This window comes from Grus americana, chromosome 1 (genome assembly GCF_028858705.1).
Source record: "Grus americana isolate bGruAme1 chromosome 1, bGruAme1.mat, whole genome shotgun sequence".
Taxonomy (NCBI): Eukaryota; Metazoa; Chordata; class Aves; order Gruiformes; family Gruidae; genus Grus; species Grus americana.
In genome coordinates this window covers 209,017,435-209,030,717 of record NC_072852.1, presented here as the reverse complement: position 1 = coordinate 209,030,717, position 13,283 = coordinate 209,017,435, and the positions used below count along the sequence as shown (strand labels likewise).

General features: G+C 43.1%; 1 protein-coding gene across 1 annotated transcript in view; it reads left to right on the top strand.

Annotated features, from left to right (window-relative positions):
- Positions 1-13,283, top strand: part of FAT3 (FAT atypical cadherin 3) — a 425,084-nt gene that overhangs the window by 48,126 nt on the left and 363,675 nt on the right. The gene's annotated exons all lie outside the window — the stretch shown is intronic.

The window sequence follows — 13,283 nt, the reverse complement described above, 5'->3', positions numbered from 1 at the left end:
GGAAGGCATTAATACTTTCCTGCATTAAAAAAACCCAACAAAACCAAACCCCCAAAAACCGTAATCCATAAAAATGGATTTGTGTTAAAATTTTGCTGCATTTTTTGACCAGAACTTAGCGTTTTCTGCAGGGTGGACCTGAATACAAAGTTATGCAAAGAATAACCTTAACGTTGTATGCACAGTAATGGGATCTAAAATAACTATTATCAGAAATGAAAACTTGCTTAGCTGGAAAGTGAAGGATTATTTACTCTTTGTCCCAGCTGTTTTAAGTCTGAGGCATCAGGCTTAAAATGACCTGATGGATATCTGTAATGAAGCTGTGCAGTTCGCTGCCGCTGGACCTTGTGGATGCCAGAAGTTTTTGTGCCAACAGACAGCATCTGGACAAATTCATGGAAGAGAAATCCATCAAATGGTCTTAAAAAGAGAGAAATGCCCTCCAGTTCCTGAAATGCGGGAGCTGCAAATCACTACGTTGCTGTGTAGAGTTATTACAATGTATTTTGCCTGGTTTTACTCCTCCATAAGCATCTGTTGTGGGCCACTATCAGGCAGTATATTGGGCTAGGGAAACCTTTGGCCTGACCTCTGTCAGTCATTGCTGTGACTCACGGAGCAAAGGTTAACTGCAAACCACACTTCAGGAGCCTCTGATCTCCACTCATTTTAAGCACAGCACTAATTCAATAATACTGTGGTTATTTGGACTATGACTGGGTGGGATGAATTCAGTTTGCTTTCTCAGCCCACACGTTTCCTTTGTCACATAAAGTTCTTTTCTGTCTCTGTGAAACACTCTGTAAAATGGGAATAATGTCTCTTTTCTGCATGTGTGCGTTGTTTCGCCCAAGTAAAACAGCTCCCCACGATGTATTTGAGCCCTGCTTTGAGGACAGTGGCCATTTAATTATCATTAATATTATCACGCCAGCAGGAGCAGGAGGTGAAACCTCCTCGTCCATCCTCTTCCCTGAAACGAGTGATGTGGAGTAGGAGCCTCCTGTTCGCAGAGAGGGCAAGCTGTTATCTGTTAATATGGCAGCATTTCGCCAAATGATTAGGCTGTCAGAATTATAGCAATTTGAACACGCTGAGCAAGCTTTTATGTACACAGGAACAAGATGCCGGCGTTAGATTACTGAAGAGGAATAACACGCGCTGGAGATTGACAAGTGCTTGGCAAGCCCACATTCCTGGGGCTCATCAGACATTCACGGCTCCTATGCGATGCTGGTGAAGAGCATACTCAAGTGGCTGTATCATAGCCCGGGTGACATCTGGTGACATGCAGTCAGGCCTGTTGTGTTTTTCTGAGATGAATTCATTTTCACAATATTTGAAAGGAATCCATTTATGCAGAGTGGAAATATTCTGGCATACGCGAGTGACTTACAAGACAGTAATATTTTTGGTCCATCTTGTATTTGGTGACAAAAGCGTAATTAGCTGCACTTAGCCACGTGCTATTTTATGGAGCGTTTTTCTGGATTTCTGTGCTTCCTGCTGGCTCTGCTTCTCCTGCTGCTTCTCTGATGCAGGTAGCTATGGCTGTTGGGGTGAGGAGGAGGGAGCACAGGTACACTTGGCGCTTCCCTGTGGTCACAGCTGGGGCTCCTACATAAATGTGTCTGCTGGCAAAAGCTGCCTTTTCTCTCCCTGTAGCAGCTGGAGGGTTTACGTTGCACTAAACAGAGGCTTGGACACTAAGTGGTTTTTGATCCTCTGATATGCTATGCTTTGGGAGTGGAGTATGTTATTGTTTCTCTACCAAGTTACTTGGTCATTTTGCTTTGCTGTTGCTGAAGGTAAGTGTTGGGAATCGGGTGGTTTAGGGTTCTTTTTTTCCTTCACCTCTCAGAAGATGACTATGGATTTGATTCAGCATTGCATCTGAGCTGAACTCAGGTTTGGAATGGGGTCTGGTCTCTGTTGGGAGTTCAGCTTTAGCTTGTTCTTCAGCTGTCTGTGACAGAGGTGTGCAGAAAATAAGATTTCATTGTATAGAAGATGTTTTTATGTTAAAAATCAAACTGCAAGTAGCACATTTTGCTTTTCAAGCACTGCTATCCCTGACAGATGTCAGGGTTTCTGTGGAGAGCGAATGCAGGAAAATGTATATTTGGGATAAAAATCCAGTTTTTGCTAAAAAGATGCTTTTGAAGGAAAATTCTTGACTAAGTCTTTTGAAAAATCCCCTTTCGGAAACTTTTGGCCAGTGGAAGCCCTGCAAGCCCTCTGTGGTGCATGGAGGCGCGATGCAGAACAGCGTGTGGTGGACCAGCACGAGTCCACAAGATGCTTTTGTGCCAGGGAATAGCTTGGTGCCGCGCACGCCAGCTTTAGGCTGGATCAGTAGCAAAGTGTGACCCTTATTACAACATCTCTACTTCCAAATAGGAAGAATAACAAGCTTGAAGGTGTGTTAGCCTGCAGCCTGGCCCGCAACAGCTAGCGCTGCATCACATGGGCCATTCCCCACAGGCAATGGTGTGACAACATCGAGACCAAATCCCTGTTGATAACTGCACCCTGGGGCTCTCCTGCAGCCTTCTCCAGGGCATGAAGGTGCCTCTCTGCTGAGCGATGGTGATAAAACTCTCAGGTCATTTCAGAACTGATCTGAAACCCAAGAGGCAGATAGTAGTTATGTCCTAGTGCTTTATATGGGGCCAAAGTATGATGTAGCTGGACATGGCCAGGCTGTGCCACACAACCTGAAGTTGGGGAATGGTCCTTGGCCCTGTTTTATTCATTGGTAGCGTGTAACCTGCGCGCCTCTAATAGCTTTAATGGAGAAAACCTTAGGGAGTAAACTAATGCAAAAGTGTATGGTCTTTGGAGTAGGTGAGATGTGAGCTGTACCAGTACAGTAAGGCAAATCCACTTCCACTTTTTGTCCAGCTCTTGGTGGGAGCAGCCTGAGGCTGCTGATGTGAAACACAGGTCCTGCAGCTTGGGTAGGGGTAAATCTGCTTTCTGTAGTCGTAGTCACACCCAAGTGCTAACGATTGTTTTGCTGAGCGGGGTCTTTGTGTGTCCAGCTGTGGAGAACAGGATGAACAAGGGGGAGAAATGCTAAAATATGGTTTCCAAATGCTCTTCTGCAGGTTGTGCCTCTGAGTCTTAACGTATGCTCTGGCTTGGGCTCCATGTAGGAGTTGCCCCTCAGAAGCAGGCTGGCAGGGCTGGGGTGTAGCTTAGGTGTCCCAGGGCAAACTCATTTCAGGTCAGCCTAATTCAGCATGCCAGTGAAGAAATTTTGTGAAACTCTATTTTTGCTATTTGCTTCTGTGTCTTTGGGAGAAAGGCATTCTTCTGGCTGACTTTGTAAATACTGCCTGGTTGCAGGTTCCAGCCTGGTGATTCTTGGATGTAAAACCTCATTTTTTTTGCAGTACAGTACTGTTATGATTTAAAAAAAAAAGCCTTTTAAACTTCCAAAGTGCTTGTCACAAGGTAAGGATAAAAAAAGTTTCTCATTGTTAAAATGGGCATTTTGAGAGTGCCATCAAGGCATTTTGGAGACTAGAGGTATTTTATTTTTAATGAGAAGAACTAAAGAATAAAAAATCGTAGCCTTGGAGAATTGCAGATCAAAGGTTTCTTCATTGTAAAACAAATGAAAGGTCTCAGTCGTAGAAGTGATGAATAAATTGATAAATTTTTAATAGGAAGAATAGGCTATAAATGGTAATTTAATTCTTTGGGGGAGAGAATCATTTAAGCACTGTTTAAGAAGTCCAGATTTTTTGTGTGTGAAGATTATAATGATAACTAAGGGGACAACTGGGAGAGCACACGGTTCAGCCAAGGCTGTTGTGCACAGCGCTGCTTGCACTCACCGCAGTGCTCGTGTCCTTCCCGGTACAGAGATGGGCACCCGCTTGCTTCTTGCAGGAGCCTGATTGTGCTCTTTCCCTGGAAGCCAGATGCATCTGGGGACCTCAACCTTTGCGGGAAAATCTGAATGCTTAAAAAAGTGTCCAGACTTATCAACATGCCCGTGCTCACAGCCCCCCTCCCGTCCCTTAGCATTGCTAGAGGCAGAGCACAGAGCAGGGGCGATGGGGACAAAGCCCTGTGTCCCCTGTCCCAAACTGCCCCTCTGCTCAGTGCCAGGGATGTGGGACTGAAAATGGACCCTGATGGAGGGAGATTGCCCACGAGTGCTGGTGGGGGGGATCAGGCCAGGGCAGTGTGGGGCAGGCAGGGGCCGGGCGGGAAGGGCAGAGGAAGAGCGTGGCCTTCACAGGGGGACAGGAGCATTAGGAAGTGTAGGCTGGGGAAGGGGCATTTAATGGCATTCACCTAGGGCAGCTCACTGCTACCAGGCTGACAGGCTGATGGGTGCTGCCAAATTTGCATAATAACACCACTAATGAAGGCCTCGGGGTCCCTGCCAATTGCTCCTCCATCTCTTGCTGCACACCACCGTTGCATTGAGCTCGTCCTCCTCTGTGTAACCGTGACCCACTTTTCACACTCAAAACCCGATTTTATTTGTCAGTTGTGGGGCAGCCTGGCCCAGTTCTGTGAGGAAGCCTTGTCAGCTCCTATAAGGTGTCCCTGCGTGCCGCAGCATGGCCAGTGGCTGGGACCACGACCCACCGCCATGTCCCTGCCTGGGCTGTGCCCTGGTGCATCATCTTGGCTGCCAGCTTCTCAGTTTGTGTCTTCCAGCAATGCTGACACACTCACTAACTGATCCCACTTGTTCCTCTTCCTTCTCTTGGCAGTGGTTTTAAAGTTGGAATAATGAAAAATAGAAAAAAAATAAATCTTTGCCTCTTGCTTGATATTAATTCACTGAAACTAATTTTTACTCATTTTTCCATCCCCCATCAATTTTATTCCCTTGCTTTCACACCACACCTCTCACGAGCTCCGTGGATGAAGAAGCTCCACCACAGCCCTTCTGCATGGAGGTGGACTGGCTTTGCAGACCCGGGTGGCTGAGCCGTACCCTGGGGTGACAGCTATTTTGGAGAGAAAAATGTGCTGCTGCTCGCACTGGTGATTGTATTCTGACTTCTCGCTGACCTTACAGCAATGCAGGAAGCAAAATTAGTTGTATTTGCAAGGTTCAGAACAGGATTGAACTCTTTTGCAAGTGGCTGTGTCTCTATCACAGATGAGCATCTTTGATTGTTTAAACTAAAAAAAAAAAAAAAAAGACTAAACAGCCCACTTTTTGACTTTAAAAAAAAAAAGTTCTCTAAGAAAAGATAATGTTTTTGACCACTGTTACATTCTCAAATCAGTTTATACTGAGGAGGCTTAGAAGGCATGATGGGACTTGTTAGTCATGGGCATAATTTTCTGGTCTGCTTTCTGCTTACTGGGAGTCAGAAATGTATGTCTGCATTCAGACCTTTGCTGTGTCACTGGATTCCTGATGATATGCCTAAGCTCTAACAGCTGGTCATGGTGGCAGAAAGCTCCAGACTGAGAAGCAGAGCAGGGCTTTCCAACTTTAACCCTGTAGGGACTGCAGATGGGCAGTGGGAATACCGCGAGAAATTTTAAGACTTTTATTTGTAGCTTAAATAGGGGCACTGTCATCCCAGATAAGGAAAGGTGTGCTTCTAAGTTTTCATCATTTGATTTCTTAGCTTGTATCAACTTCAGGTGGCAAATGGGTTGTTCAATGTTATCGCTAAGAGTGTAACTAATGTTGATCCCACTCTGCTGACAGTAATTTTCTATTTCAGCTCTGCGGAGGTTTGGCAAAATGTTTGTTTCAGGTGGATTCTCCCATCCCTTTTCAGTACTTGGGAGCTCTGCAGATTTACTTTGTGTGGCTGATCCAAATGGCTGTTGAACTCAAACCTAAAGCCTGAAGAAGGTTAAACGATAATATTTAGAGGTTGCGTTGGTACAAAAGGGGTTCACCTTGGGAAATCCATATCTGTATCTAGCTTGCTGTTCTCTTTAAGAGCTTATGGGTCTGATTCAGCTTTGTGTTTATTTTGCAGCATTGCTTTGGGTAGAGCTGCTGCTGGTTTTTCACTGATGTGTGAGATCAGAGCAATGCCTTGCGGTGTTTAACTCTTTGCACTCACAGCAACAAGCTTCTGAAAGCTCTGTGAGCCCATTTTCAGCAAAGCGGTATTTGCTGCACCCGTTTTCCCCCTGCCTCTTTGGCAGGGCAGCAGCGGAGACTTGAACCTCTGGGGACATGGCAGTGAATGCTCAGGAGCAGTCCAGGTTTCTCAGTGTAGACTTTTTATCAAACACATTTGTATGAATCCACACATTTATGGAAATTTTATTCAGTTTTAACCCAGTGGAAGGTTTTGCTTCAGCAGAGAAATAAACTCTTTACATCTCATCAGCTTGGATGTTGCAACAGTGCTAATGCATGCAAACCTGAAAGTTGCATTGAGTCTGGCCATGTTTTCCCCTTCTCCCAGTAGCCTGACTGAGAGAAATGTGCAGAGTAAACCAGCACGGTGAGTGTTGAAAGAGTTTGTACAGTGTATGTGAGGATGTTATTATCTCAAATATATTTTAACTTGACTCTTCTCCCCCCCCCACCCCCCCATTTTTAATTATTTTTAACATCTGTGTATTAAAGGAAAAGTGTGTGCTGCCTGAAGGATTTCTTTGTCTGGCATTGTAGAAATACCTGAATTCAGATGATTATGAATTTAATTTGCTGGCCTTCAAATACTTGCCTTCTCTAACACTGCATTCTAGTGACTTGCACCATTGTGTTTGCTGCGCTCACTCTTATCTTCCAGATTTGTGTGTGTCTAGATATTGCTTGTTCAGCTGTTGCTGTTCAGCTTAGCTCAGAGCTTTTCAAATTCTGGTTGCCTGTCCGTGCTCCAGCCCTGTGCTCATAGCCGAGGCTGAGCTCCTGCAGTTTTTCCTGTCCCTCTTAGACCTGTCCAAGAGAGTTGTGAACCTACCTGTGCTGAATGGGTGGCGTTGATGGCAAAACCAATGTCTCTTCGTTCCAACTCCCTTCTTCATTAGCAGTGATGGCTAACGTAGTAACTGTAGGATTGCAGTCAGTGCTGGACCGAGCATCGTTTAGTGATGTGAAAAGCATTTTCAGACTTGGCTGGAAGTGGAAGAGGCTTCCATAGCTAGCTCTGCTACACTTGCAGAGGGTGCACAGTTTATTTGCTTTATTGTGGTATTGTTTTTTTAAGAACTTTACATGGGTTTAAAGCTTGGGAAATGGAAGAAAAGCAAAGGGAAAGATAGGAAGTGTGACAGTCAATCAGATGGCATATGGAAATAAAGATTGACAGGAAAAGGGGTCATAGCCATCAGCGCTATTATAGCAATGTGCAGAGAGAAATTCAGAATCCATGTTGCAAACCTGTTCCCTTGCTTGGAAAACGGAGAATTTCTTGGCACAGCACTTCATGTGTTGGAAATATAAGGTATGTAAAAAGAAATGGTGTTTTTCTTTCCGATGTACTCTTCTATTGGCTACCAAATATGCAATATGATCACTTAAGACTTCTGTTCTTTTAAAATGACACTTTATTATCAGTTTTATGACCTAAGTGTTTAAAACCAAATTCTTTATTTGTATAGCTGAAATTAGCTTAAATTTGATATTCAGCTTTAACACAGTTGGTAAATTTGAAGCTTTGTGCTTCATATTCAGAGAAGCTGAATAAGAAGCACAAAAGCTGAGGTGGGAAGGCAGCTCTGGAGGTCATCGAGTCCAAGCCCCTGCTCGGAGCAGGGTCAGGCTGCTCAGAGCCGTGTCCAGTTGGACTTTGAATATCTGCAAGGATGGAGACTCCACAACATCTCTGGGCAATGTGTGCCGGTGCCTGAGCACCCTCACGATGGAAAAGTGGTTGTGGGGGTTTTTTTATGTTTAAAAAGAATTTCCTGTATTTCCGTTTGTGCTCATTGCCTCTTGGCCATAATACTCCTCATAAGAATAATTTGTGTTCAAAATTTGTCAAATTATATTGATTCAGTTGTGCTTGTAATTTCCTGAAAAATTAAGATTTTTTTTTTTACAGGGAATGTGGCTAAATCAGGGTAGAAATAATTTTGTTTGCAGAAATCACAGTGTGAAGTTAGGTCTTTAAAAAACAGTGTATATCATTGCATAAGAACTTTACCACTTCCTTCCCCCCGGCCCCGTTTTTATATGTGAGAGGGTTGTTGATTCCCCCCCAGCTAAGGGTTATATTTCTGACCAAAGAATATTTTATCAGATCTTTGTTGGAAGTTTTCTTTTAAGTGAATGTACTATGCCATAAAATTGAGTAGAAACAAGATCTGATTTCTGATTTTTTAAGACAGTCATAAAAAAACCCCCCAAAAACCTTAGGAGGAAAAGAAATGCAGTAACAGCAGTAAGACCTGAAGCCTCTTTCTCCACATTTATCATCCATAATTAACTTCAAATCACACTGGACAGTCCTCAAGTAATACACAAAAGTGGCAAAATCCTCAAGTAATGTGCAAAAATCTTCAAGTAATGTGCAAAAGTGGCAAATGTGCAAAAGATGGAAATTATTAAGAAACTTTCAGCTGTCCTCTGGGAATATGCCTCAGTGCTTCTGTGTGCTTAAGGCTGCCAAAAATATCCCCAGTAATTCTCAAACTCTTTTGGCAGATGAAGGCAGAATGACTGGTTTTACAACAATCAAGATCAGATGGTGGCAGATCTATCATACACTTTTCTATATTAAGAAATACGTACACTGGGAAATAAGCCGTGATCATATGTTCCTTCTCTTCCCGTTGATTTGTCACTAGTGAGTTAGTGTTAGCATTAGCGTCTGTAAAAGATGGAAGACAGTAAAAGTTCAAATCATTCGTTTGCTCTACGTGCTTTTTATTTCAGATATTCTTAATGCAGTTTCATTGGTGTCTTGGGGAAAAGAAAAAAGTTCAGTTTTCTCTTTCACCTGCCTAATAATGAGCAACTGTCAGACACACTTTGATACCTCTCTGGCTTGGAAGAGCAGTGGCCACAGAGAAAAATACACTTTTTTCTGCTAAGTCTTTGTTTTTTCAGAGAGAGATGAGCTTATACACTGTTGGCAAGAGATACTGCCTTTGTTCTGCTAAGATGTATCATTTTAGCTGTGGATGAGTCTTGGAAAACAAAAGCATTTAATTTTCTATCAGTCACAACCAAGTGATCTGTATGAGAAACCAGGGCTAACACCATGGAGCATTTCTGCTGCATTTGCAGGAACAACCTTGGCTCTTTTAGTATTTGTCTTTTTCTTTTGAGGAATTCCTACACCTTTTTTTTTTGTTGTTGCTGTTTTCCTGAGGGTTTTGTTCTTAGAAACTGCTCTAGAATTTTTCTTATAGTTAGCTTTATCTTCAGGCGATTTCCCAGTCCACCAGGAGCAATTGCGAAGTTGATTCTGCATAAACTTGAAGTAAGCCTTATATATACGCCTGTAAAATCGTGTCTCCATTCGCGCAGGAAATCCAAAACCTCCTCTTTTCAGGGTGTGCACTCAGTCTAGATGATGTTTGCTACCATCAGTGATGTGAGCCATCTCCTATTTAGAGATGTAATTTGAGCGGCTGAAATGAACAGTACTATCTACATACAACCTTAATTCAGGATGACCCTTATTTTCCTCCCATGTCTTGAGCAAGGCTCCATCTCCATTCAGGCATCCTCTAGCCCAAGGTAAATGAATTGGTTCAGATCTGAAAAAGATTGTGTGAGGGGTCATCCTAGTCTCAGTTCCTTTAGGTAGGTTGTTCTAGTGCTAAAGTTCAAAGCTTGACTTTTTTGCGTATCAGTCATGTTTACAAGTCTACATACAAGTGAATAAAAGGATTCAAAAATTCCTTTTCCTTTTGGATGATGCTGTGTAATATAAGCTTTAATTACTTTCCTCTGAGATAAAGAAACCAGGTCTGCATTCAGGAAGCAGGGACACTGCGAGAACCCAGACAGTTGATGGTTTATAATAATTATGCAGGAGTCTGTAGATGGGAATGCCTGCCCTGACGTTCCCAGCGTCTGGCCTCTCTCAGGCTGAGAGGGAATCTCCATCCTTTTCTTTTTCTTTTTTTTTTTTTTTTTCTTTTTCTCCTGATCCAGAGGATACCTGCAGGAGGATACCTCCCTGGCTCTCAGCTGAACCCCGGAGTGGTGCCGCTTTCCTCTCGGTTCCCCGGCACGGTTTGCAAGCCTTTGCTCTGCCATCTCCTTAGCAACTCGGAGCACACCAGCAGCACAGAGCCACACAGCCCCCGGGGGCTGCAGTTCTCTATTTATAGGCAGTCGAGCCTGGATGAAAATTTCCAGAGAGCTCTGGTAAGGCCTCTACAGAAAAAAAAAAAAACCAACAAACTTATGGGTCCTGCTAGAGGATCTGGCTTGGTGCCATATCTCAAAGCCTTGCCCTTCGCAGGGTGCTCAACCTTTGCAGTAAAACACATTCACTCCGATACATAGCAAGGATTTGCTGTTTACATAGCTGCTAATTAACCTTTCAAGAATCATCTTCTCTGTAACCCAGGTTAGGAAGTGAAATGCAGGTGCAAAAACAACAGCCTGGGGTAATATCGTGTTGTAACAGGCAAAGTCTCAAGGATGATGCCATGTCTGTGGTTTTCTTATTTCAGGGATATGGCTTAGTGAAATCTTAGAAAACAGGAGAGGAAAATATTTTTTCTAAGCTTTGTGGTTAGTTTTTTTTTAAATTATGTTTCTTCAGGCTGAATTCTACACTGAAAACAAGATTTAATCACTGGTTATATTGCTTAGTGTTGCTCTGTAAAGGTTTATTGATTCAGCATTTCCCTTAGTCATGTGCCTGAGAAATGAGGTAGAGAATGTGTGGTGGTGCTAAGAGCGACTCCAAGTATTAAAGAAATAAATGATAATCCATTAAAATGGGGTGGATGATGACCCCGAGCAGGACACCTGTTTTCATGAACTCTTTGTGGATACTGAGCTAAAACTATGAGACACTCATGAAGGAATTTAGTATTTATTGGGAGATAATACTTCTTTTAGGTGAATCTGAGGAGCTTTTTTGAGATCCTAAAGTTAGCATATCTAGTTCTCTGACAACTTTGTACTGTTTTACCTGGGCAAAATCATAGTTAAAGAGTTCCATGGTGGGGGGGGAGGGCAATTTTTTCTTCTCTTTAATCCTTGTATCTGGACCTTGTGTACCGGTGTAGGAGAATTTTGTGTCCTGATCCTAGGGCTTCCCTCCCAAATTTCCTTCATACCCTGCATTCCCTGCCGGTGACCGCTGATGGGAGAAGCCTTGAAGGAAACGTCACTCTGCTTTTAAAATACTCTCTGGTGTCTCAGAGTCATCACTGGAATTGTTCTCCTGGACACCGTGGTGAGAAAATAATGTCTGTCTTAGACTGGAGGAGCAAGGGAAGTCCAAAGCAACATTTAACCTGCTACAGTTGATAGGAATGTGGGAATTACATGCTTTTGTGTGTGCTTGTGGGGGGAGAAGGAGCCTTTACGTGCAAGGAGAACACGGGGAGGTGAAGACATGCACTGTATAGGCAGGCTGATTGACAGCCCAGCTGGTGCAGATCAGTAATTGGAAATTCATTGCACATAAATCTTCTAGTACTTATCGTGAGACATGGGAAGGAGAATATCTGAGCTCCAAAGCACTTAACTCTTTCAGGGCCATCTGGGGAGATGTTTAGCTTTCAAAGTAGCAAGACTGTTAAAGTATTTCTCTTTAAAGACTTCATGTTTTGTTGTTGTGAGAAGAATGCTGGTGGAGGAAAAAGCCACCATGTGCTCCAAGTGATAGCATTTAGGTGAACAGCCTTAAATATTTAATGTTTATTTCTTTTACAGTGCAGCTTCAGATTGTCTTGGAAAATTCAACTTTGTATTTGGTGGTGAACACATTTTTGCCTTTACAAAATGCATCTTGCACACGTTGCCTGCCAATTTCATGTCTGATTTACCTGATTGTGTCTCCACATTGGTGGGCTTATTGTATGTTTGTCCATGTGCCAGCAGAGTCTGCAACTGTATTTTAAGAGGGCTGTTCATGTCTAAATATTTATATTCTTTTCCATGAGGCTGAGACTGATTGTATGTGCTAGCAACTTTGTCCCTGCGCCCCCCTGCGTCCCCCAGTCCAAGTGTGTTTTTTTGGTACATTTTCCTCCTCACTTGATTTCAACACTCGGGTGGTATCCACTATGCAGTTTTGAATGTATAATTGGTTTCTGGTGACCACATTTTTTCTCATTTATTTTGGTCTGCCTCTGTTCTTTTACACACATATTTGTCTCTCCATTAATGTCAACGTGAATTACAGATGAAAAGCTAAGTGTAGATAAATTAGTAACTATGCAAAACGGAAGGCGGCATTTAACTTTCTGAATTATTTGTGTGGGCACAGGACAGCTAATGAATACCTGAGGATCTGAACAAACGAGCAGTTTGCAGGATGCGGGGGTCCACTGCCAACGTGGTTCGCTGTGCGGTGGCTGGGGAAGGTGGGGGGCTGTATAGGGGGCAGTGCAACTGTACTGGGTTTTAACGCCCACGTTTCTGGCAAGTGCTTTGAGTAGATGGAAGTGCTGGTTGTGGTTTTGGAGCCAAAAATCATGCTTGCCTCTAAGGGAACAGTTGTCTGTGTACAATAAATAGAAGACTGAATAGTCTGCATCTCAGTCCATAACATACTGAGACTTCTCTTGACTCTTAAAATGGTGTAAAACAGTCCAGAAAGGTGTTTCCTCACTGTAAAAATACAGCGCTTGGTTTAAAGCCTTCCTTCAAGATGGGCCATGTTCTCTGCTTCACTGCCTGTGGTAACACTTTATTCATTTATGTCAGGAGAAAACCTTTTGTCTTCAGCTGAACAACTTCTCCTTTGCTTGCGGTGCCCTGCAGAAGCATCACAAGAGTTTTCCTTAAAGGGAAGCACTTGGCTATTTTCTAAGCTCACTTTCAAAGTACTCTGAATTAATTATAAATGAGTAAAGCCGTCTGGCTCTTGATTACACAATTGCCTATCCTGGGTTGCCTGTAATGAAACGTAAGCTGGCCCAATCGTAGTAAAACGGGAGGTGCTTTTTCTCCCTCTCTATCTTATGATCTGAGCTATTCTCAGATCTACTGTCCTGATTTCTTTCAGGCTGCAATTCTGTCAGCCATACATTTCCTCCCCTCTCTCCCTGCTACCCTATTTTTATTAGGCTTTTCTTTTGGCTGCACTTAAGCCTGTATTCTGTTATAATTTCCACTGAAAGTAGTTAACATGCATTGATACAGTGCCTTTTGCGCTGAACTAACCCAATGCATTTTATTTATT